The sequence below is a fragment of the Leopardus geoffroyi genome, chromosome A3 (genome assembly GCF_018350155.1).
Source record: "Leopardus geoffroyi isolate Oge1 chromosome A3, O.geoffroyi_Oge1_pat1.0, whole genome shotgun sequence".
Classification (NCBI taxonomy): Eukaryota; Metazoa; Chordata; class Mammalia; order Carnivora; family Felidae; genus Leopardus; species Leopardus geoffroyi.
Window position 1 is genome coordinate 81,767,472 of NC_059336.1, and position 22,934 is coordinate 81,790,405.

The 22,934-nt window shown below is 38.0% G+C and overlaps 1 protein-coding gene across 6 annotated transcripts in view; it reads right to left on the bottom strand.

The window, feature by feature from the left end:
- Nucleotides 1-8,787, bottom strand: part of VPS54 (VPS54 subunit of GARP complex) — a 139,225-nt gene extending 130,438 nt beyond the window's left edge. For 3 of the 6 annotated variants that reach the window (XM_045446229.1, XM_045446226.1, XM_045446230.1), the window contains exon 1: nucleotides 8,606-8,786. The gene's annotated coding sequence lies outside the window, so the exon portion shown is untranslated. Of the gene's footprint in view, nucleotides 1-7,747; nucleotides 7,862-8,605 lie in introns of those variants that run through there. The other 3 variants (XR_006703495.1, XM_045446228.1, XM_045446227.1) reach the window with 3 other exon arrangements.
- Nucleotides 8,788-22,934: the final 14,147 nt, after the last annotated feature.

The window sequence follows — 22,934 nt, forward strand, 5'->3', positions numbered from 1 at the left end:
ATTAAAAATGATAGCAATAGTTAACATCTGTTTGTGATAACATTTTTTTAAAGGCTTGACTTTTTACAGCAGTTTTAGGTTCAAAGAACTTTATAAAACTGGCACTACTAGAAAACAATTCCTTAAGGAAAAAGACACATTTTCATCGTATAATTCACTATATTTTTCTTAGCAAAGGGATAATTCTGGAGCTGCAACTTGGGATACATAATCTACTATAGGCCATCATTTCAACACTTTCAACAAGAAATGTGTTGTGAATTCTAAGTAATAAATGAACTTATTAATGAACATTTATAAAATGTCTATTTGTAATTTGAGAAGATATAGTGGGAAGTTTTTTTACACTGGAGCTGGACAGAGGTAGTATTTTGTGATACAATTTTGGGTTTGGGTTTAGTAAAAAAGAAAAAAAATCTATACTCAATCCTATTTTTTCTAAAAGCAAACAAAAAAATAGCAAACTTGATTTCCCTAAATTTAGATGTACTGACACAAACAAGGGAAAAAAAAAATATACTGTAATGTCCTACCAAAGATCAATGACAGAAATCAGTACAGACTATTTTTTAAATCATAGTAATCTAAAATATCTCAAATATCTCACATTCTAAGAAATATTTTCCACAACGTTTTTGGAATTTTAGGAGCCAATGTCTGGCAAATGTTATAGATAGTCTTCTTTCATACAACCTAGACACAAATGACAATATACTTCTACACTATTTAAGTATACGATTCGTCACCTGACCAAATCTAGTTTAATCATAGTTTTTTAAAGTACTTAAAATTTTTTAACCACAACGATCTCAACAATAAAGCTAAAATTTAAACAGAAAGATGTGGGCTTTCAAGAAATAATTAACAAATTAAGGCTCCCTCATAAATAAGTACTTGTCTACTCATTTTGGGTATTAAAGGAGCATGGAAGAAGCTAAAGTGAACCCAGAAAATAAGAACAAAGTTGCACTAATCTGCTTTTTCCTTATATTCCCATTTGAAATTTATAAGGCCGTGTCTTAGAGGAAACTGAATACATGTGCTTCCTCATGTTCCTCATTTACTTTCGATCTAGTGACAAGAAGGAACAATAAGAGATAATCATGGCTACAACGATAAAAACTATAACTATTTGTAATATTAAATTTAAATATTTAAAAAATAAGTGATATTTCATGTATGACATCCTTATCTGGAATAAAAATCATAAATATCCTCAAAAAACTATATATATTTTTTAAGTCTAGATGTTACTCAAAATGAAAGCAATGTCTTTTTTCCCTCGCACATTCACCAAAAAACGTAATAGGGCAGCCACTGAAACTAAGCATCACAGGCCTGGAATTGAATGATAAAACTGTACTGTGATAAAATCTGCCTCTAGCATGTAAAAAATTCAGTGGGAACCAAATATAACTTAGATGCCTTATTTTACTCCTTTGGGCCATTGACATGACTATATTACTAGTGAAATTTTTGTCAAAGTGAATCAGATTAAAATGTTGGTATTCTGTTCTTGGTGTCTCAGCCAAAGATTAGCAAATAAATTCTAAAATCACTAATTTAAAGTTACTGGGTAATGCAGATATCTTAAATGTGTAAACCATAAGACATATTAAAATGCCTACACAAGAAGAGTAAATTGAAAATAAAATCTGTATAATTTACCCTACCTTAATAATATCTGTTAGAAGAAATTATATATTAATATATTCTTAAAAGTAACAAAAATGACTTGGATTTATCCCCTGTCAATTACTTCAACAGTGTCCCTTGCAGGTTTAATTCTCTCCTCCCTCATCCATCTTCAATCTATCTTTGCTTTGTTCCTGGCTGCAAAAACAATGGAGAAAATTTAGATAAAACATGCAGATTATAAATGTACAAACTCCAATCTCAGATATGACCCTGCTCAGCAGTCCTTTCACTTATTTATACTGAAACACTGATCTTCCCCAATCCCCACAGTATTTATAAAAAACTTTCATCACTCTCTTCATATCCCCTAGTTTACCTACCTGCATGTATCTCATGCTTAAAAAGTAATTTTCTTTTTACTTCATACCAAAAAAAAAAAAAAGCCTCAGATAGGACTTCTACCCTCCACATTCAAATGTACCTAATTCTCACAACTCCTAACTTCTGATAGACAATACAGGTGTGTACTCTTGTCCAGAGTTAATTCTCCAACCAACTGTTCTTGATTTCACCCCTTCCCACTTCATCCCAGCCCTGTTCTATTAATTATTCCCTGACTCTCCTATCTCATCAGCCCATCAAAAAAAAAAAAAGAAAAAAAAGTTCAAGAGCTAAATTAAAGTTTTTTCCCTCAGCTCTATCTCCTTGAGCTACTTCTTGCTTCCCCTTCATTGGCAAACCTCTATTCTCTCTTGGGTCTACCTCCTGCACAATCTTCCATCTAACTCACTGCTCTGGAAATGGTGAGGAATGACCTGATTTCTAAATTCAATTGCCTATATTCAGTCTTCATCAAATCTGACCTCACTGCCCTCAAAAGCCAATAAAAGTAATAAATGCAGACAGAATAAGAGAAATAGAAAAATCACCATTTGTAATCCTCAAATGCAATGATTGACTCAAGGAAGGATCATTAATGGATGATAAAACCATTGGTTTAAAAGGATGTTAGGAAAAAGATATTTACATAGCCATGAAGTATCACCCTATCAGTTATTTATTAAAAAAATAATAGAGAGATCTGTCAGTTCCTACCCTTACCAAATGATCAAAGCTGGAATCACCAACAGGGGGACAGACTACCATTATGTGCCTCCTGATGTGATAAAGTGGTAGGAATACCTATCATCTGTGTGGTATTCTTGCCAGAAATATCTGACCAGAATCTAATCATGAAGAAACAGAATAATTCAGAATATGGAATAAACTCGAGCACAAATGCCTCTATTTTTCAAAGGATAAACCAAAAAAGAAGAGGGAGGCACTGGGCCTAGTCTGGATTGGAGGAGACTAAAGAGACATACCAGCCAAATGCAATACATGAACCTTAACTGAATCTTGTAATAGTGTAGAGAAAAAAACAGCTATAAAAAATTTTGGGACAAATGGAGAAATTTAGGTATGGACTGTATGTTTAATAAGCTTGTTGAGTGTTGATATTTTTAGGTATCATAACAGCATTGTGATCATATAGGGGAATGTCCCTGTAATTGGGAGATGCACGCTTAAGTATTTAGGGGTGAAATGTAATGAAATCTACAGCCTACTTTCAGACTTGGCAAAAGAAATTGCGGGGGGCGGCGAGTGTTTATGTATGTGTGTGTAGGTGTTCACTATTCTTGACTTTTCTGCAGGTTTAAAATTTTTCAATAATAATAAAAAATAATGAATCAATGAAAGTTTACAAAGAAGTGAAGATAAGTAGAAGTGACCAAATAAACAGAGGGGAGGAAGTATGAGAAAAGGAGAATACTCCAGGAATAGGGAATAGTATGTTGCAAAGGCTTGGAAAGGAAAAGAAGCCTTCTGCCAGAAACCGGAAATAATTCAACATGTCTGAGAAAATTATATATTCAGGGGGAGGAGGGAATTGGGGAGAGTCACAAGGCTAGAGAGGTAAGTTGGGAAAATAACTTAAATGAAATTACAAATCTATTAAAAGAATAAGGAATATGGATTTTATGAGGACAAAATAGTCACAGAAATAATTTATGATGAGAAATGATATAATCAGATTTTCCCTTCAGAAAAATCACTGATTATAGCACAGAGAATGCAATGGAGAAGACTAACACTAGAAGAGTCCAGATAGGAAACTTGCTTAATCTCACTGAGAGATGCCCATAGCCTGAACTCCAATAATGGTAGTGGAAATAGAGAAAACTAGACAGATTTCAGATCTTTCTCCAATTATAAGCTCTTTTCAGTGTCCCACACCCACATTTCTAACTGCCTACTAGGCATCTTCACCTACAAGTCTCAAAGATACCTAAAATTCAATATAGCCAAAACTTAAATTTATTATTTATGCCATCTTTATCTGCCACCACCTGCCAAAAGTTTATTCCTTCTCTAGCTCCGTTAATGGCACAATAATCTATTAGTTTCCTAAACTAGAAACCCTACAGCCAACTTGACTCCCTGACCTCTCTACATTCTTTAATTTCTATACCAGTGTGGACTGTCCTATGGATTCTACCTCCAAAATTCATCACACATCCATCCCTTGCTCTCCATTCTAATTGCAAGTAATCTAGTTTAGGATTTTATTTGCAGATTAGACTGCTGTGAGAATCTCCTAGCAAAAGCTTCTTTGGTTCTAACCTCACTCAATTTTAGAATCATGTTTCTAAAATTCAGATACGATAGGTCACTCTCCTTATGTATTCTTTGATAGTGGTATATATCAAGTTTATCACATTCAAAAACTCCACAACCTGGGCCCAATCTACCCCTCAAAAACTTATGCACCAGTAACGAACAATTCAAAACATAATAGTTGAGATCTGCAGTAAAACAAATCTGCCATTTCCAGTAAAAAAATTTTTACTGTAGAATATCTAATTCTAATTATTTCTAATTACTAATTTTTACTAAAGAATATCTGCACTGTCATGGTTAGATGTCCTTTTATTTTTCCCTCATATGCCCTCAACTGCCAAGAGAGAGTTGCTAGAGGACCTAAAGGGCTAATCTAATATACCCAATGAGAGTTATTTTCCCACCTGGCAGGAGTTGAGAACACTAGCCAGAAAAATACAAACCACAGGTTTAAAACATTACTGACATTTGGGTGGCTATTCTTTGTTCTTTGTTGGGGGAGAGGGGTGTGCAGGATAACATAGGATGTATCCTGTGCATTTATAAATTTAGCAACATTCCTGGCTATATGCCAATGGCACCACACCTTCAGTTGTGACAATGAAAAACATTTCCAGACACTGCCAAATGTCCCTTGGAGGGTAAATTTACCCTCTTTTGAGAAACATTAGTTTAGATGTTAGGGCCCCAGGTCTTTGAAAAAGAAGGCCTCCAACCAGGCTTGTTAATCTTAATTTGTTTTTGAGAAAGAGCAAGAGAGAGCACATGTGAGCAAGACAGCAGAGGAAGGAGGCAGAGGGAGAGAATCCCCAACTGAGGGGAAGTGAGGCTTGACTCCACCATCCTGGGATCAAGACCCAAGTAGAAATCAAGAGTCAGATGCTCCACCGACTGAATCACCTAGGCACCCCAATCTTAATTTATTTTTAATTAATTTTGTTTTTAAAACAGAATTTTTTAAAAATAAGATGCTAAAAGTACAAGAAGATACCTTATAGTATATGCCATCCTCCTTTAGGTTAAAGCATTTTTAGAGGATTTTGTAAGAGGGATTTCATCTCTGCAGATGCATTAGTCTCCTGACAACCCTCCATCCCAAAATGAGTAAATGCTAGTAAAATGTCAAATACATGCATACATAAAAGAACGTAAACAATTCTAACTAGCAAATCCCCATTTCTTGCTTTAAATGGCCACACTGTGGTTCTTTAGCCACAATCTTAGAGATTCAAGCTTCCACTCTTCAGATTTCCTCATATGGTTCCTGCCATCTATTTGTGAAACAAGTAGGAAGCAAGCTGATGACATTTAAGTTTTTTTCCTAACCCTGATATCCTAATATTCAATGGCAAAAATACTCCTTTAACTTCTACGTGACTCCCAGCTGACCAGATCACCTCTTGAGATCACTAAAAACCATTTATGCTTTTTTCTTTCTCCATACTTCATGCTGAATACAACCAAATAGTTGTTTAGAACATCAGTTATTAACACCAGTGATCAGCTGCTTATTCTCAGACTCAAAATATTTTAAACATGTAAGTTGATTTTCAGAGAAACACTTCAAAAACCTACTTATATGAATGAATCACAATAGGCAAATATTGAGATGGAAAGATTAGTGGTTGCCTAGGTCTGGGGGTGGGGTAGGAGGAATGGGGAGTACTGTTAATGACCAGGTTTCTTTCTGGGGTGATGAAAATGTTCTAAAATTTATTATGATGATGGTTTCACAACTCTGTAAATATACTATAAATCATTTAATTTCATCCTTTAAATGAGTGTTACTCCAAGATGTAAAAGGCTAGAAGCAGGAAAAAGGAATTTTAATCAACTTTTATGGATAGAAAAAGGAACGTGATTAAGAACAAATTCTGCGAAGTTTGCCATTTCATGAGTTACATTTGATTTTGATTCTGACATAAAAACTTAATACCTACCCAGAAATAAATTTTAACTTTTCCAGAAAAACATGAAAATTTAATCTTTTTCTAGTAAACTTTGGATAATTTAAAAACAATGAAAACATTTCAGAAAGCCAAATGCTAAGTAACAAAAACAAAATATATAAATATCATCAACAAAATGTGAAGTCTTTACAGTTCTGTGATACGTTCTTTACAAAGAAAATCAATACATTTTTCACTTCTTTTAAAAATGATCCTCCAACTGTAAGGTCTGTCCTCATAGTGTAGTAATTCTTAAATTACCAGATTATAATTTTAAAATAGCCAAATCACAATAAAACTGCAAACATTTAATCCCCCCAAACCACAACTATCAACCACCCAAAATTTGCACATATTGATCATTCTTACCAAAACCTATCATGAGCAATGATGACCACTATGAACCATCAAGTAATACTCATTTCTAGGAAATCAGACTCTGACTGCAATACAAATATAGTCAAATCCCAATCACTCCATCTGTTCCATCAAAACTGCTTAGAAATCATCAAGGCTCTCAAAGTACTTTTCCAATTAGAACTATCAGATTTATAAAAGTCAACTCGAATGTCCACCAAAATCTGCAGTTTAAGTTAACCACAATAACGCATTCCTCAGTATACTATATCATGATATCATCTGCCTTGTAATCATTTACTATTGATCGCCCTGGGGTTTGACAAATCAGAAATAGAGCCAATTAAAAACAAAAAAACAAATAGTGCAAACAATTTAATTATTCGAAAGTAAGGAGGGCCTCACTCAATAAAGGACAAAAAATAAAGCTGGTTAAAGGCCAGTTAAAACAAAACAAAACTTGCAACCCCAGGTCAGTCAAAATTCTAAAAATATCGTCCTGAACTCACAACACATGGACAGACCAAGTAGTTAATTATAATGCACAGCCAAAAGTTCCCTTGTCAACGATGGGAGGGCAGGGGAGGCCTGCTTTTATATCAATGCACAGATGTTAAGAAGCAGAACTGAAGAAAATTAATTACTGAACAAACTACTGCGAGCTAAATCGCCAAACTGCAAAACACCGAGTTAATGGGGGAAGGGGGGTAGCCTTCCCCAGGAAGAAAAACAATTTTTTAATATTTAAATTATTCCAGTAGGCTCAAAAGGAGGCTGAAAGGCCCTACTGGGAAAAGAAAGGGAAAGTTTCGGGGCAGCATCTAAGGAGGGTGATGGAAGTTCCAAAGCCCGGATCCCAGAGAGGGGCGAGAGGGGGGACAGCGGCGTTTGCGGCCGCCGACTGAAGTGGGGAGAGCAGCTACCGCCCCGATCCCAGAGCGGGAGCGAAAAGGAAGAGGAGGTGGTGGCGGAGAAGAGAATGGAAGCTTCAGCGCCCGTCAGTTGTGACCGAAACTCTGTCCGCTTCGGGCCGGGGAGGTGACACAGGGGGTGGGGTCTCAGGCCCTCTCTCCACAGGAGGTCGGGGTGAGGGTGGGCCGCGAAGCGCCGGGGGGGTCAAGTGGGGCCGGCCCGACACCTACCTGCGGGTCCCGGGCAGCCGCCCCAGAGCGAGGCCTAGTGCATCGCCGCCGCCTCCAGCCCTCCACGTCGCGCCGAGGCTGCTCCGCGGCCGCCGCCGCCCGGAGCCCCGCCGGGCCGGAGCCCGGCCTCCCGCCCCCGCCCCGCGCCGGCAGGCCCGTCGGCCGGGGGAGCACAGGGCCGCCCTCCCGAGCCCAGCTCCGCTTGCGGGTGAGAGGCGGCAGCGGCGGCTCCCTCACGTCTCTCCCGGGTGTCCTGTCAGCCAGCAGTTTCCCCCGGGTCCGCAGCGCCGCCTCCGCCGCTGCTGCCACCGCCTCTCCCACATCCCCGGCCTCCAGAGGAGCCGCCGCCGCCGCCACCGCCGCCGCGCCGCGACCACTACCCCTAGCGCTTCTGCTCCCTGCTCCACTGCTTCCCCTCACCCCGCCGGCCCGGCTCGGCCGGGCTAGGTCCCGGAGACAGCGCCGGAGGCCGCCGCGAGGCCGCCGCAGCCCCCAGCCCACAATCCACCGCGCGCCTCCGCCGGGGCGGGAGGGCCGCGGCCCGGGCCGGGGGGAGCGCTCGCCGCCTCGGGAGAGGGGCCACGGCGCGGGCGCCGCGGGCGCAGCCGGCGTTCCCCCGGAGCGGGAAACACCCCGCGCGGCTCCTCTGCGCCTCTTCTGATCGTCCTACACGCGAAGACAGAAACCAACGCTGAACTCTACTTTTCTCCACGACCCTTCCCCCACCCGAGTTGTTCTTCGCAGCATCCAGGTGCCGGCTTCCGCCTTCCTGGGACTGGCCCGCGTTCCCTCAACATGGCCCTCGCCCAACCCCCGGACCAACCGACTCCAAACATCCCTAAACCACCCTGGACCTACTAAAGTAGATACTGCCACAACATTCCACCTCGCCTTTCGCCCCCTCAAAGTGAACGCTGTTCAGAGTTTCCCAAATAAATGTCCTTTAAAGGTTAAAGGTCATCCTCTCCGCCACAACACGCTGGACTCTGAAAACAGCGCATTGTCTCTCCATTGATGCCTCCCCCACCGCGTACTTCTCTAAGTTTTCCCCTAGTTCCTGGCCTTCCTACCAGACATCTATCACACTATTCTGGCATTTAAACCGGTTATTTCTGCTCTTTGAGATACTGGAAGTGCGTGTGTGTTAATACCTTCTCACTGTGATTCTTAACAATAATGCAATTCAACCTGGTATCTGAGGACTTGCAATTTTAATCAAAAAAAAAAAAAAATTTGCAAGAAAGGAAATGCTTTAGAATATTTTTAAAAAGAGAAAAAAGGGCTCTCAGTCATTTGTGTTTATGTCTTAGTGTTAGGAGGATTTCTTTCCAGTTTGAAACTATTGCTTGCCTAAAAATATCTACCAAAGTTTCAGGCATTTATAAGACAGTCTGTTTTAACAAATGAAAAGTGAAAATGTAGCTCTTACAGTTGGGGATTGAAAAAAGAAGTTGATGCAAGTTTCATTTCCAAGAAGTCACTTTGAAAACTGCAAAAATAACTTTGTGAAATATTTAACCCACTAAATAGATAAAGTTGGGGGAGACAGGAAAAAAGAGAAGGATGCAACAAAAATAGTTAAGAGGAAATTCTTACCTTATGTTTTTCTAAATTCAGTTCTCTACAATTTTGTAAAGAGAGTAAGAAATCAATCCCCAATGTGAAATAAGTTTAACTAGAAAGTAATAAATCCTTCTAAATCCCCAATCTCCTATAAAACCAGATGAGTTTTTATTATTAAATATTAAGGAAAGCTTCACCAAATTTCATCCAATGCCAGAGAGGAAAATAATTTCAGTTTAAATCTAGAGTCGATTCAAAGATTATACTAAGAAATAGATTTAGCAATTTCCCATATTTTGAACCTGTTTCAGGAAGTCAACAACAGTTCAAAAGCTGCCTTAAACCTGGCAGTTTGGCCTTTTAAAAAATATTTGCGATTATACTCCACTTTGTTCCAGAAAAGATTCCAAACTGCTCACGATGGCACTTGGATTAAATAATAATCGTGAGTTGTCTCCCAGACACTGGAACAAGACAAACTGGTTTGCTTTCCTCATTATCCATCTGTAGATAACATGCCATAGGAAGAAAATACACATAGAGTATTGTCCTTAAGTTCTTTTAGGGATCTAACAAGACTTTTACCTTGCCACAGAACAATTCATAATCATGAATCTAAACAGAAAAGTAAATGCTGATGATAAACTTTGCCAAAAACAAAAGAAAACAAAAAGAAAATAACCTGTTAACTGGACCAGTAATTTAAAGTTAGATAAATTTCAAATTAATATAGTCACTTGTCTCTTGAATCAATTCATAATAAATGATTTCACTGAATCAATTCATTATAAATGATTGATTTCATTGAATCAATTATTAGAAAAGCCAAATCACATAAATGTGTATAGGGGCGCCTGGGTGGCTCAGTCGGTTAAGCATCCGACTTCAGCTCAGGTCATGATCTCAAGGTGTCTGAGTCTGAGCCCCATGTCTGGCTCTGTGTTGACAGCTCCAATCCTGGAGCCTGCTTTGGAGTCTGTCTCCCTCTCTCTCTGCCCCTCCCCTGCACATGCTCTGTCTCTCTCTCTCTCTCTCTCTCTCTCTCAAGAATAAATAAATGCTAAAAAAATAAACAAAAAAAATAATAAATGTGTATAGACACATTATTAGTGTTCATTTCCAGAAAACACAGATGACAGAAAATTAAGAAAAACCGATAGAAATCATGATTGCCCTCAAAAGATGAAGAAAGATTTAGCTGCTGTATTACTAACACTATATTTAGCACAGTATTTATTAAACCCATTAAGAATTATGGAGGCTCCTGGGTAGCTCAGTCAGTTGAGCAGCAGACTCTTGATTTCGGCTCAGGTCATGATCCCAGGGTTGTGGGATCGAGCCCCGTGTTTGGCTCTACACTGAGTGTGAAGTCTGCTTAAGATTCTCTCTCTCTCCCTTTGCCTCTTTCCCTCTGCCCCCTCCCCCACTTGCAAGATTTTTCTCTTTCTAAAATAAAATTTATAATTTTAAAAAATTATCTTAAAAAGGTTTATGAATAGTTATTATGTTCATTAGGGTCATATATTCTCATTAAAGGGAGAGTGAGAAAATTTTCTATTGCTGTAACACCTATAAAAGGCTTATGTTTATGTTAACTATATGTTCAGTGCATATTTGTGTGTGTAGCAGTAGTGAGGTTAACACGTCTATTCAATCAGTGAACACCATTTTTAATGACATGTTTGACAGAAACTATACATTCACATGCCAATATAAATACAGAAGGGAAAGAGGGCATTGGTAGAAGGAACAATCAGAAAAATCATTTTGCATTTTAGTTAGATATGAGCACTAGCCTCTCTTTATTCCCCACAATGGCAAACCTTAAATCTATCAAATAGAAACCCATTCAAGTCCTCTAACCTACTCTATAGTTAAATATGTATAATTACATCATATGTTTAGTATATTTTATCCTTGGTAAGCAAAATCCACATGCACTCATGAACTGAAAGTATTATGCTGATAGTAGTTTGTTTCATTATGGTTTAGGTTTTTGATCGAATGCCCTGAATTATTTTCTCTATCATATTTAAATTATTTAAAAATGTTATAATGTTTAGGGGCACCTGGGTGGCTCAGTTGGTTGAGCAACCGACTTCAGCTCAGGTCATGATCTCACAGTTTGTGGGTTTGAGTCCAACATGATCTCACAGTTCGTGCGTGGGTTTGAGCCCTGTGTTGGGCTCTGTGCTGACAGCTCAGAGACTGGAGCCTGCTTCAGATTCCCTCTCTGCCCCTTCCTCACTTATGTGCTCTCTCTCTCTCTCTCTCCCAAAATAAATAAACATTTTTTAAATGTTAGATGTTTAAAAATCACAATTTATAACAATATTACTGGAATCTTAAACTAGGTTTTACTATGTCTTCATATCTAGTAGGACTATCTTAATGTAGGAAACTTCCCAATTTACTTTGAGTATGGTGTAAGACATTAAAACTATGCGTGGATATAAGCACCACTAGAAATTTTATATTTCATGTGATAAGAATACATTCAATAATTGTTGGGAGTAATATACAAGTTTTTGACATACCATCATTTGTATCTCCTAAATCAGTTGCATAATTACATTGGAAACAATTAACTTTGTTATATTTTCCTGTTACATTTTTCTTTGACTCTGATACTCCAAATTTCCATTTTGATTATCATAATGATAGCAACTACCATTTACTAAGAATTTACTGTGCTGCAAGCACAGGGAAAACCAAGGCACTGTGGTGTATTAGTTTTCTATTACTGTGTAAAAATTAGCAAAACTTAGCAGTTTAAAATAACACATATTTTTTATGTTACGTTTTCCGTGAGTCAGTAGTTTGAGTACAGCTTAGCTTGGTCTTCTGCTTCATAAGTCTTCAATTAAAGCATGAGTCAGGCTATGTTCTCATCTGGAAGCTTGACTGGGGAACAATCTGCTTTCAAGGTCATTCAGATTGTTAGCAGAATTCCTTTTCTTGCAGTTGTAGGACTGAGAGCCCTAGTTTCTTGCTGGCTGGAGGCTGCCTTCAGCTCCACCTGCAGTTCATTGTCATGTATATTTTCACAATATGGCTACTTACTTCATCAAAGCAGTGAAGAGTGTCTCTATACTCTCTAAAATGAGTTTGCTAGCAAGAAAGTGATATTCTATCATCTTTGCCACATTCTGTTGTTTAGAAGCAAGTCACAAGGTTTACCCACACTCAGGGAGAGGGCATTACACAAAGATGTAAGTACCAGGAGGTAGAAATCATGATGGTTACCCTAGAATCTATCTTCCACCTGTAGTAATTATTTCCATAGGCTTTGGAATTCAGCTAACTCTGGGTTTTAAACTCAGCTTTGACACTTCAGCTATGATTTTGATCTCAGTTTCTAGTCCTTTATTTCTTCATCTGCCAAATAGGAGTAATAACCTCTTCACCTTTTTTCTCCCATGTAAAATGAGGGTAATAGCAGAGTTGTTGTAAGGATTAAATAAGCATTTTAATGCAATAACTGATAACATGAAATGCTCAATAAGCACTGTTACTTTTCTTCCTTTTCCCTCCTCTCTTTTTTATTTTGAGTCCCATTGGCATTTCTACTTCCAACGACTACTTTTTCGGCTTGTGTCCAGCGTGTGTGTGTGTGTGTGTGTGTGTGTGTGTGTGTGCCTAGGTCTAGGGCCATGTAAAACCAACTCTAGTATCAATGCCTTTTAAAATAGGACTATATTACAAATGTTATCTCCAACTTGAACTGGGCAAAGTTTTTAAATGATAAATCCATAACATTACAAAGATAATTATTAGACATAGAGAACTTTGTTGGGATTGGCTTTTCTCTCCTTCTGTATGTTTAATATGCATATGGTACAAAAGGACATATTGTAGCATAATAGTATTCATAGGTTCTGGGTTTGCCTCCTAGCTCTGCCACTTCCAGATGAGTAACCTCAGGCATGTTAAGTTCTCTAAAGCTCAGTTCCTTAAGGGGATAATGATAGTACCCACATTATAGATGTGTTGTGAGGATTACATTTAAGTGTACTTGAATAGTATAGATTAGTGTGTAGCTCATAATCAATATTAAAAATGTTAACTATCATACTCATTATTATAATTTTCACTATCTCATTATTTTTAGGAAAACCACAGAACAGGAAACATGGCTTTGAATGAGGTGGAGGAGGTGAGGCACAAGAAACCACAAGATCTAAAAAATCCTCATAAGCCAAAGGGCCACAAATAAGATTAGTGGTGAGAAGGTAAGAAAATGTGCAAGTCAGAAATTGGACAAATAGGAACTAGGGGCCAAGGTAAGATTGTGAATTTTCAATCAAACTATGAGCAATGCAACAGCAAGAGACATCAGCAAGAGAAGAGCACATGAAACAGGTAATTCCTATCTTACACATGAAGCCTTTTATATACTTCCTCCTGCAACAGGAGTCAACTACACATCATATCTAATCCAGCATTTTGAATAGGAAACACATGAGCCATGTTACTATCAGAAAATAGTGAACGTTGTTGAATAGACTAGAGGAGTATAGCAATCAGAAAGGGGCATATCCTGACAAATGTAAAGTTATTTTCAAATTGGGCCGTTTCCCTAGAGGCGAATTATATGTGTGTGTGTGTGTGTGTGTGTGCGTGTGTGTGTGTGTATACAGCTATAGTCATAGTTACAGTTATATGTAGTTACATATAGTTATATGTAGTTATATGTATATATATATATATCTATATATATATACACACACACATACACACACACATAGACATACACACATATACACATACCATTTTATTAATCCCATGGTCATATTTTTTCTTATGTTGCTGTATACAGTATTCGTTCCTCCATTGTTTTATTTGGTTCTTTTAACTATAGAGGCCTTGTCTAACAAACTAAGTTACAATATTTCCAGAGCAGGATTTTCTGTTGTTGCTGCAATTGTACCTTAAAAAATATTCCTGCAGAATCTGGGATGATATACTATGTAGTAGGTTTTCAACAAATGCTTGCTGAATTAAAAAAGAAATGTGAATTACTTCCCCTTAGTAAATGGTATTTGGCATAATGAATATGAATAATTCATGAAATTAATGGATGACCTTGAAATCATACTTGAGTCTTTCATATCCCATATCTACTATGTCAGCAAATCTTATTAGTTCTACCTTCAAAATACATCTTGACTGAACATTTTTTTTCCACTCACATTGCATCCACCCTGGTCCAAGCCATCTTGCCTACAGGGCCCCTAACTACACTATACACCGCTCGTTATAGGAAGCACCATTCAGAGACCGCAGTGTGAATGATGTTTCTTGGAGTTCTGTAGTGTTTAATGCAATGATCCCACCTGCCTGGATCATGCCCAAGGTCTCCTAGCCTTTGTCCCCTACCAATCTATTCTCAACATAATAGTGAGCTTGATCCTCCTAAAACATAAGTCAGATCATATCATTCTTCTGCTTGAAACTCTCCAGTGGTTCTGTCTCATTCATAGTAAAAGATAAAGTCCTTACAAGGTCATAGATGATGTCATCCCAGTCTTTCCTCTCTGACTTTATCTCCTGCTCTCCCCATATCTTATTCTCCTCTAGTCGTATTGGGCTCCTTCTGGGACATGGCAGGCATGCTCCTGGCTCACAGCATTTGCAACTTGCTCTTTCCTCTGCCTGGAATGCTTTTCTCCCCCAAATGTCCAAATACCTAACTCTCTCACGTCCTTCAGGCCTTTATTCAGATTTTACCTTCTCAAGAAGACATTCCATGACACCCATATTTCTCATTGCAACACCCTGCCCAATATACTTTTCTGCCTTATTCCTCACCTTTGTCTTTATTATCATCTAACACCCCCCCCCACACACACATTTTATTTATTTATTGTCTGTCTTTCCCCCACAGGCATGTAAGCTCCATGAGGGCAGAGAGTTTTGTCTGTTTTTTTTTTTTTTTTTTTTTTTTTTACCACATTACCCCCCAACACCTGGTACAGTGCCTAGTGCAAGTTGAGAATTCAATAAACACTTGTTGACATAATGAATAAAAGATGAAGACAGACTAGTACTTATACACATAAACCACTTTTTCTATACACTAAGCAGAATCAGTAACCAATTAGTCTAATGTCTTGAAAACAATTTGCCACCAATATGTTATAGGACTCAAGATTTTTGTAAGCCACATTAATTTGTTAGATTTATAAGGATGATGGTCTTAGCTTATTTTATAATTGGAGTACTTTAAGTAATAACTATATGAAACTATTTTTAAAATATGCAATTATATAATGAAGTAGAACTATAAGGACAGATGGTTAAACGTTTATTAGGGAAAAAACCATTTATTTAAAATTTCTCTAGGAAAAGGAGAAATTCTACCTAAAAACTTTCTGGTAATATTACAGGCCATTTTAAAGCTATACATTTCCAGGGGCACCTGGGTAGCTCAGGAGGTTAAGCTAACTTGAGCTCAGGTCTTGATCTCACGGTCTGTGAGTTGGAGCCCCACATCTGGCTGTCTACTGTCATCATGGAGCCTGCTTTGGATCCTCTGTCTTTCTCTCTCTCCGCCCCTTCCCTGCTCACACTCGCCCTCTTTCTCAAAAATAAGTAAACATTAAAAAAAAAAAAAAGCCATACATTTCTAGAGAAACAGAAGCCATACTTGGCCTCTCAAAGGTTTCCTCAAGAACCACTTTCTCCATTAAATGGATTTGTGTCTCAACACCAGCCATCACAGAAGGAACCCCTTAAGCAATAGGAATATACATTATTACACCATATGTAATATTTTTAAATAGAAAGGGAAAAAAAACAGTAAGGAGATATTTTACAAGCAAAATAAACAGACAGAGGGAAAAAAAAAAAACGAGTATTATGAAACCAGGACAATTTCACAATATAATCCAAAGTAAAAGATTAACATAACAATGGATTGCAATTATATAATGGGGTTTCTTCAATACCAAAATATATTAGAACAGCCATTGCATTCCCATGCCACTGTCTGGTCATTCTGGTTTCCATTCTATCAGGAAATAAAATATATATGTTTTCTCACCTATTCTCTTCTATGAATTCCTGAATGTTAATAAAAAGTTCTCAATCAGAATCTGATTTCAATCTGGAAAACTTATTTCCAAAAATCTAACTCTAGGTTTAGAAAAGTAATTTTCCCTTCCATGCTTTTAAGTTTCTATATGAAACAAAAACAAACTTTGGGTGCCTGGGTGGCTCAGTCAGTTAAACCTCTGACTTCAGCTTAGGTCATGATCACATGGTTCCTGAGTTTGAGCCCTGCATCGGGCTCTGCGCCCTGACAGTGAGGAGCCTGCTTGGGATTTTCTCTCTCTGCTCCTCCTCCACTCACAGGCTCATGCACACATGCACCCACTCTGTCTCTCTCAAAATAAATAAAACTTAAAAAAAAATACACTCAAAGAAAGAAAACATAGTTGAAATAAAGGATTTTTGGAATTGAAGAGGCCTCTCACTTGACAGACGAGGAAATGAAGATCCAAAGGGCTGAAAGAGATCATGGTTTAGTAGTAGCAAAATAGAATTCAAATAGTAGCAAATTCAAATCAGAAGCCAGGTTCAGAGACTTCTAGTCTCATGCTCTTTGTCCCACACTGTTTCATGGGAATGGCACAGCAACAAAGTACCATAGAAGTGAAAATTTACATTAAGTGAAATTACTTATTATTTGAATCCAAAACATATCAGATTCTCTTTCTCCTCCAAAGAAAAGTTAAGGCTTTTTCTAATGTATGGAATATGAAGGTTCTTATTACTTGTAAGGAAAAAAAAAAGCATCTTGTATAAAAGGTTTTGCCTGGTGATAAGTATTTAATAACTTAGGAAATAATCAATGTAGATTAATTTATTATTTTAAGTATTCATTATTAGTTCCCAACCTCAAGAGACAGTTCCCATATTTGCTTGCAAGAATGCAGTATTTTAGACAATGTATAGCTTATTTTTGTATTTTCCTCCCTTATAAATATGCAAAAGCCTATTTCTATTCTTCTAAGTTTATATTAACTTTACTTTGCAGTTCAGTCTACACAGCAAAAGAAATGGTAAAGTGAGCATAAAGGACACATTTGCAAAACATAAGTATTTTTGTGTCTATTACAAATTGAAAGTCAGACTACTGATAGGTTTTTTTTCCATAGAGCCCTACAACAAGCGTATATCAAACCAGTGAGCAAACGAAAAGCTTGTATAAATGTCTTTGTCTTTATGATTAAACTTGCTCACTGATGCATGCCATTGAGTGCTGGTTTGATTCCAGGTGGTCAGCATATCTCCCTGGTTAATGGCAGCCAGAGGGAAATTGCTCTCCTCTCTGGTTGATTCCTTACTGCCTGCCTGTGCTGCCTGTGTTTTGCCCTAGTAAGTTAAAGGCTACCTCAGTTACTCACTACTTGCCCCCAGAATGAGGTTAATTTTTGTCAAAATCATAATTACTTTTAATGGTAGGCCCAATATTCTGATTCTGATTCTCAGTTTCTTATTATGGGGGCACCTGGGTGGCTCAGTTGATTAAGCGTCCAACTCTTGATTTAGGCTCAAGTCATGATCCTAGTATTGTGGGATCAAGCCCCACACTGAGCATGGAGCCTGCCTGAGATTCTCACTCTCCTTCTGCCCTACCCCCACTCCCTCTCTCTCTCTCCCTCTCTCTCTCTAAAATAAAATTTTAAAAACTAAATTTTTTATTATAATGAAGAGGTACGAAAAATGTTTCTATACCAATGCTACCTAAACTCCTGCACTCATCCTCATTCTCAAGTAGACAACCATTCACACTCAGTGAATTTTTATCAAGGATGTTTCTGGGTCCTAGATGCTAGCCTTAAGTAAGACTGATTCAGTTCATGTTCTCATAGCACTGACAATCTGGGTTGGGGTGGAGAGGGAGTACAGAAGAGAGCCATTAAGCAAATAATTACAGGAATTGTTCAACAAGAGTTGGAATACGTGTCATGGAAAGGTAAATGAAGCTTATGAGAGCTTGTAAAGGTGAATGTAATTTAATATTAGGTGAACAGAGAATCCTTGCCCAAGGAAGCAGGATTTAAACTGAAAAATGAATAGGAGTTGGCCAGCGAAAGGGAATAGTGGTCATGAAGAGTCCCCCGTGGTGGAAATGGCCAGAAGAAAGTAGGCATGAAGGAGCTAGGCAACAGAGAAAAGGCCAATATGGCTGGTATGCAATGAGACAAAAGTAGAACAAAGTCAGATCATAGAGGGAGTTATTGGTCATTTTGAAGTTTGAATTTTATTGCAAGCTATGATAGGGCTTTGAGCAAGGAGATGACACAAGTATAGATTTAAAAGATCAGTTTGATCACTGGGTGGAGAATGAGTTTCTGGAGGTAACCAAGAGAAGGTGGCATGAGCAGTTGGACTGTATCTCTAATGGACTGAATATTTGTATCCCTCTGCCCCCAATTTGTAGGTTGAAACCTTAATCCCAAGCGTGATGGTATTTGGAGGTGGAACCTTTAGGCAGTAATTAGGTTTGGATGGGATCATGAGGGTGAAACCCCCACGATGAGATTAGTGTTCTTATAAGAAGAGGAAGAAAGAGGTCACTCTCTCTCTACCATGTGAGGACACAGCAAGAAGGCAGGTGTCTGTAAGCCAGGAAGAAGGCTCTTATTAGGAACTGAATCTGCTGACAGCTTGATCTTGCACTTCTCAGATTCCCTCACTGCAAGATAAATGTCTGTTTTTTGAGCTACCCAGTCTATGGATTGTGCTATAGCAGCCCGAGCTGACTAAGACAGTGTACAAGAGGTCCAGGTGTTAGGTGAGGGTAGTAGTGCTGAAGACAAAGAACAGTAGACAGATTTGAGCAGTATCCCAGGAAACAGAATTGAAAGGACTTGGTGATTGGTTGGACAAAGGGGCTAAGAAATAGGTGGATGTTAGGGATGATTTTTGGTTCCTAACATTAGCAACAGGGAGGGTGGTGGAACCATTTAATGAGTTAGGAAACCTTGGAAGATAAAAAGATTTGGCACCATAAGCTCAGTAATTGACATGTCCAACTTGGGATGTCCATGTAATAGCTACCTGGAAATGTCAAGGAGACATATAGATGAGTCTGGAACCTCAGAAGGGAGGCCCGAGGATATAAATTCAGAAGCTGTCAACATGTAGTTAATAACTGAAAGGATGGATGTATATGAGATTCCTGAAAGTATAAAGACAGAAGAAGAAAAGAGAAAGGAAAGGAAGGGAAGAGAATGGAAAGAAAAGGGGCCTGCAACTGGCCACAAATCCGTACAATAAGCATATACCAGCATATATCAAATCAGTGAGGAAACAAAATGTTTCTGTAAATGGCTTTGTCTTTATAACTAAACTAGCTCACTAATGTGTGTCAGTGAGTGCTGGTTTGATTCCAAGTGGTCATCATATTTCTCTGGTTAATAGATTAGATTCTGAGAGAAGGAAAAGTAACCAAGGGAAACTAGAAAAAGGAGCCAGAGAAATAAGAAGAAAGCCAGGAGACTATAAGGTCACAGAAAAGAAAAGAAGTTTTTTTTTTTTTTTTTTTAAAGCTAGGAATGGTCAACTATGGCAAACAAGATGTGTGCTGTCCATTAGATTTAGCAGCATGAAGGTCACTACTAATCCTAGCAAGATAAATTTGGTAGATGGTGGAATTGGAAGCAGATTGTGATGAGTTGAGGACTGTTATATGGAGAAAAATAAAAGATGAATAAACTGTTGCTAGAAGCTTAGTTGTTAAAAAAAAAAAAAAGGTGGGGGTAGATGAGGTGGTAGGTAGAAGTGGATGTGAGAGAGGATTTTCTTTTAATTTTTATTTTGTTTGAGAGACAGGAGAGAGAGACTCTCAAGCAGGTTCCATGCTCAGCATGGAGCCCAATGTTGGGGCTCGATTCCATGACCTGAGCCAAAATCAAGAGTCAGATGCTCAACTGACTAAGCCACCCAGACACCCCGGGAGGACTTTCTTAATATGGTGGATACATGAACATGTTTGACTTTCCATAAGTGCTCTTCAAAAAAATAATAATAATTAACTTCTCTGAGCATGATCATTGTTTTTCTCCCAAATATTTGTTTGTTCATGTTATTCTATGGATCAAAAGATCTAATATAAAGATCTAAATATAAAGAGAGACAGAGCATGAGTGGGGGAAGGGCAGAGAGAGAGGGAGACACAGAATCTGAAACAGGCTCCAGGCTCTGAGCTGTCAGCACAGAGCCGAATGCAGGGCTCAAACTCACAAACCGGGAGATCATGACCTGAGCTGAAGTCAGACGCTTAACCGACTGAGCTACCCAGGCTCCCTGAGAGATCTGATATAAATTAAAATTTTGGTTGAACTTGACCAAAAAATCTGGCTTGGGCAACAATAAAAAGAGGAGGGAGTAATTTATTGCCATTTATTGCCATCATGTCATTAAAAAGTCTGTGGTTAAGGATGACTTAGGACATGACGAGATTTAAAGGCTCAAATGATCAAGTAAGAACCAATTCTTCTCCCCCGCCCCTACAACCAGCTTTGCTGTCATCCATTTATTCAGTTAAGAATATTTATTGAAAAGCTACCATGCCTCATACTCTATTTTAAGCGGCTGGAAATATAATGATATAAAATATGAGCAAGCCCACTTTCATTACTTCTTTTTAGCATTGTACTGGAGGTTCTAGCCAGTGCAGTAAGTTAAGAAGAAGAAATTTTAACAATATAAAAATTGGGAAGAAATAAAACCGTTATAATGTTTAGATAATATAACTGTGTACTAACATGTATTAGTAGAATTAATTAACCAGTAAGGCTGCTGGATACAAAATGTGGTAGGTAGAATTCTAAGGCATCCCCCAAGATTCCTGCCCCCTGATGTACATGCCCTATGTAATCCCCTCCCTTTAAGTGTGGGTGGACTTGTGAATATAAGATTTCACTTGCATGATTACGTTATGGTATATGGCAATGGTGAAGGAATTTTGCATATATAATTAAGATCAGTTGAACCTGAATTCATTAAAAGGGAGATCATCCTAATGGCCCTACATAGTCAGGTAAGTACTTGTAAAAGAGTTTAGAGGTCAAAGATGTCATAAATCAGAGATACTTGATACAAAACAACTGGTCTCCTGCTCTAAAGAAACAAAAATGCCATTTTTCAGAGAGAGAGGGCTACATGACAGGAAATTGCAGTGGCCTCCCGGAGTCAGAGTGGCTGCTAGATGACAGCCAGCATGAAAGAGGAACCTCACAACAATAATCAGGGAGCTTGGAAGAGGACCCTCAGCCTCCAATGAGATCATAGGTCCTGCAGACACCTTGATTTTAGCCTAATGAGATTCTGAGCAGAAGATCTAGCTAACTAGCATTTCGACTACTGCTTCGTGGAAACTGTAAGATAATAAATTTGTTTTCTAAGATATTTTGAAATTTATGGTACTTTCTTATGCAGCCATAGAAAACCAATATATATAGTCATCATACAAAAATTCCATAGTTTTTCTATATATGAGTAACAAGCAGAAAGTTAAAAAAATATATTACCATTTACAATTGCCCCAAAATACCAAATACCGAGGAATAAATCTAATGAAAGTACGCAAGACCAACCCCTGCACAGAAAAGTAGAGAAATTTATTGAGAGAAATTAAAGATAAATAAATGGAAATTTGTACATTGCTCATGGATTAGAAGTTTCAGTGTTGTAAAGTATGTCAATCTCTCCAAATCAACTTATAGATTCAATGCAATCCCAATGAAAATCCCAACAGGTGCATTTGCAGAAAATAGTAAACTGATTCTAAAATGTACATGGAGGGGCTCCTGGGTGGCTCAGTTGGTTAAGCATCTGACTTCGGGTCAGGTTATGATCTCCCAGTTTATGAGTTCCAGCTCCTCATTGGGCTCTGTGCTGATAGCTCAGAGCCTGGAGCCTGCTTTGGATTCTGTGTCTCCCTCTCTCTGCCCCTCCCCAACTCATGCTCTGTCTCTCTGTCTCTCAAAAAATAAATAAACATTAAAAAAATTTAAATATATGTGGAAATGCAAAAGGCCAAAAATAGACAAACACTTTTATAAAGAACACGGTAGGAGCGCATACTCTACCAGTTACCAGGTTTTATTATAAGACTCCAGTGTAATATGGTATGGTACAGGTGTAGTAACTAAATATAAAAAAAATTTTAACTTCCTACAAATTAAAAAAGAAAAGACACTAAACTCAATAGAAAAATGGCCAGATGAACAGACATTTCACAAAAAAGGATATCCAAATAGCCATAAGAAAATGTATTCAACCTCATTGGTTAGAAAGACTGAAAATACCAAACGATGCCTAGGATATGGAGCAACAGGTACATATAAGGGTAGAAGAGTAAGTTGTTGCAATTACCGTGGAATATAGTTTGGCAATATCTTCTAGAGTGAAACATATGTGCACTCTGTAACCTAGCAATTCTACTCTTAGAAGTATATCCAATAGAAATGCATGTGTTAAAAAAAAAAAAAGGTGTGTATATGTATGTTCAGCAAAGACATTTACAATAAAGTTGAGTGACAGAAGCCACTCAAGAATGTATACTATATAATTGCATTTATATAAAATCCAAAAATTCAGATCTATG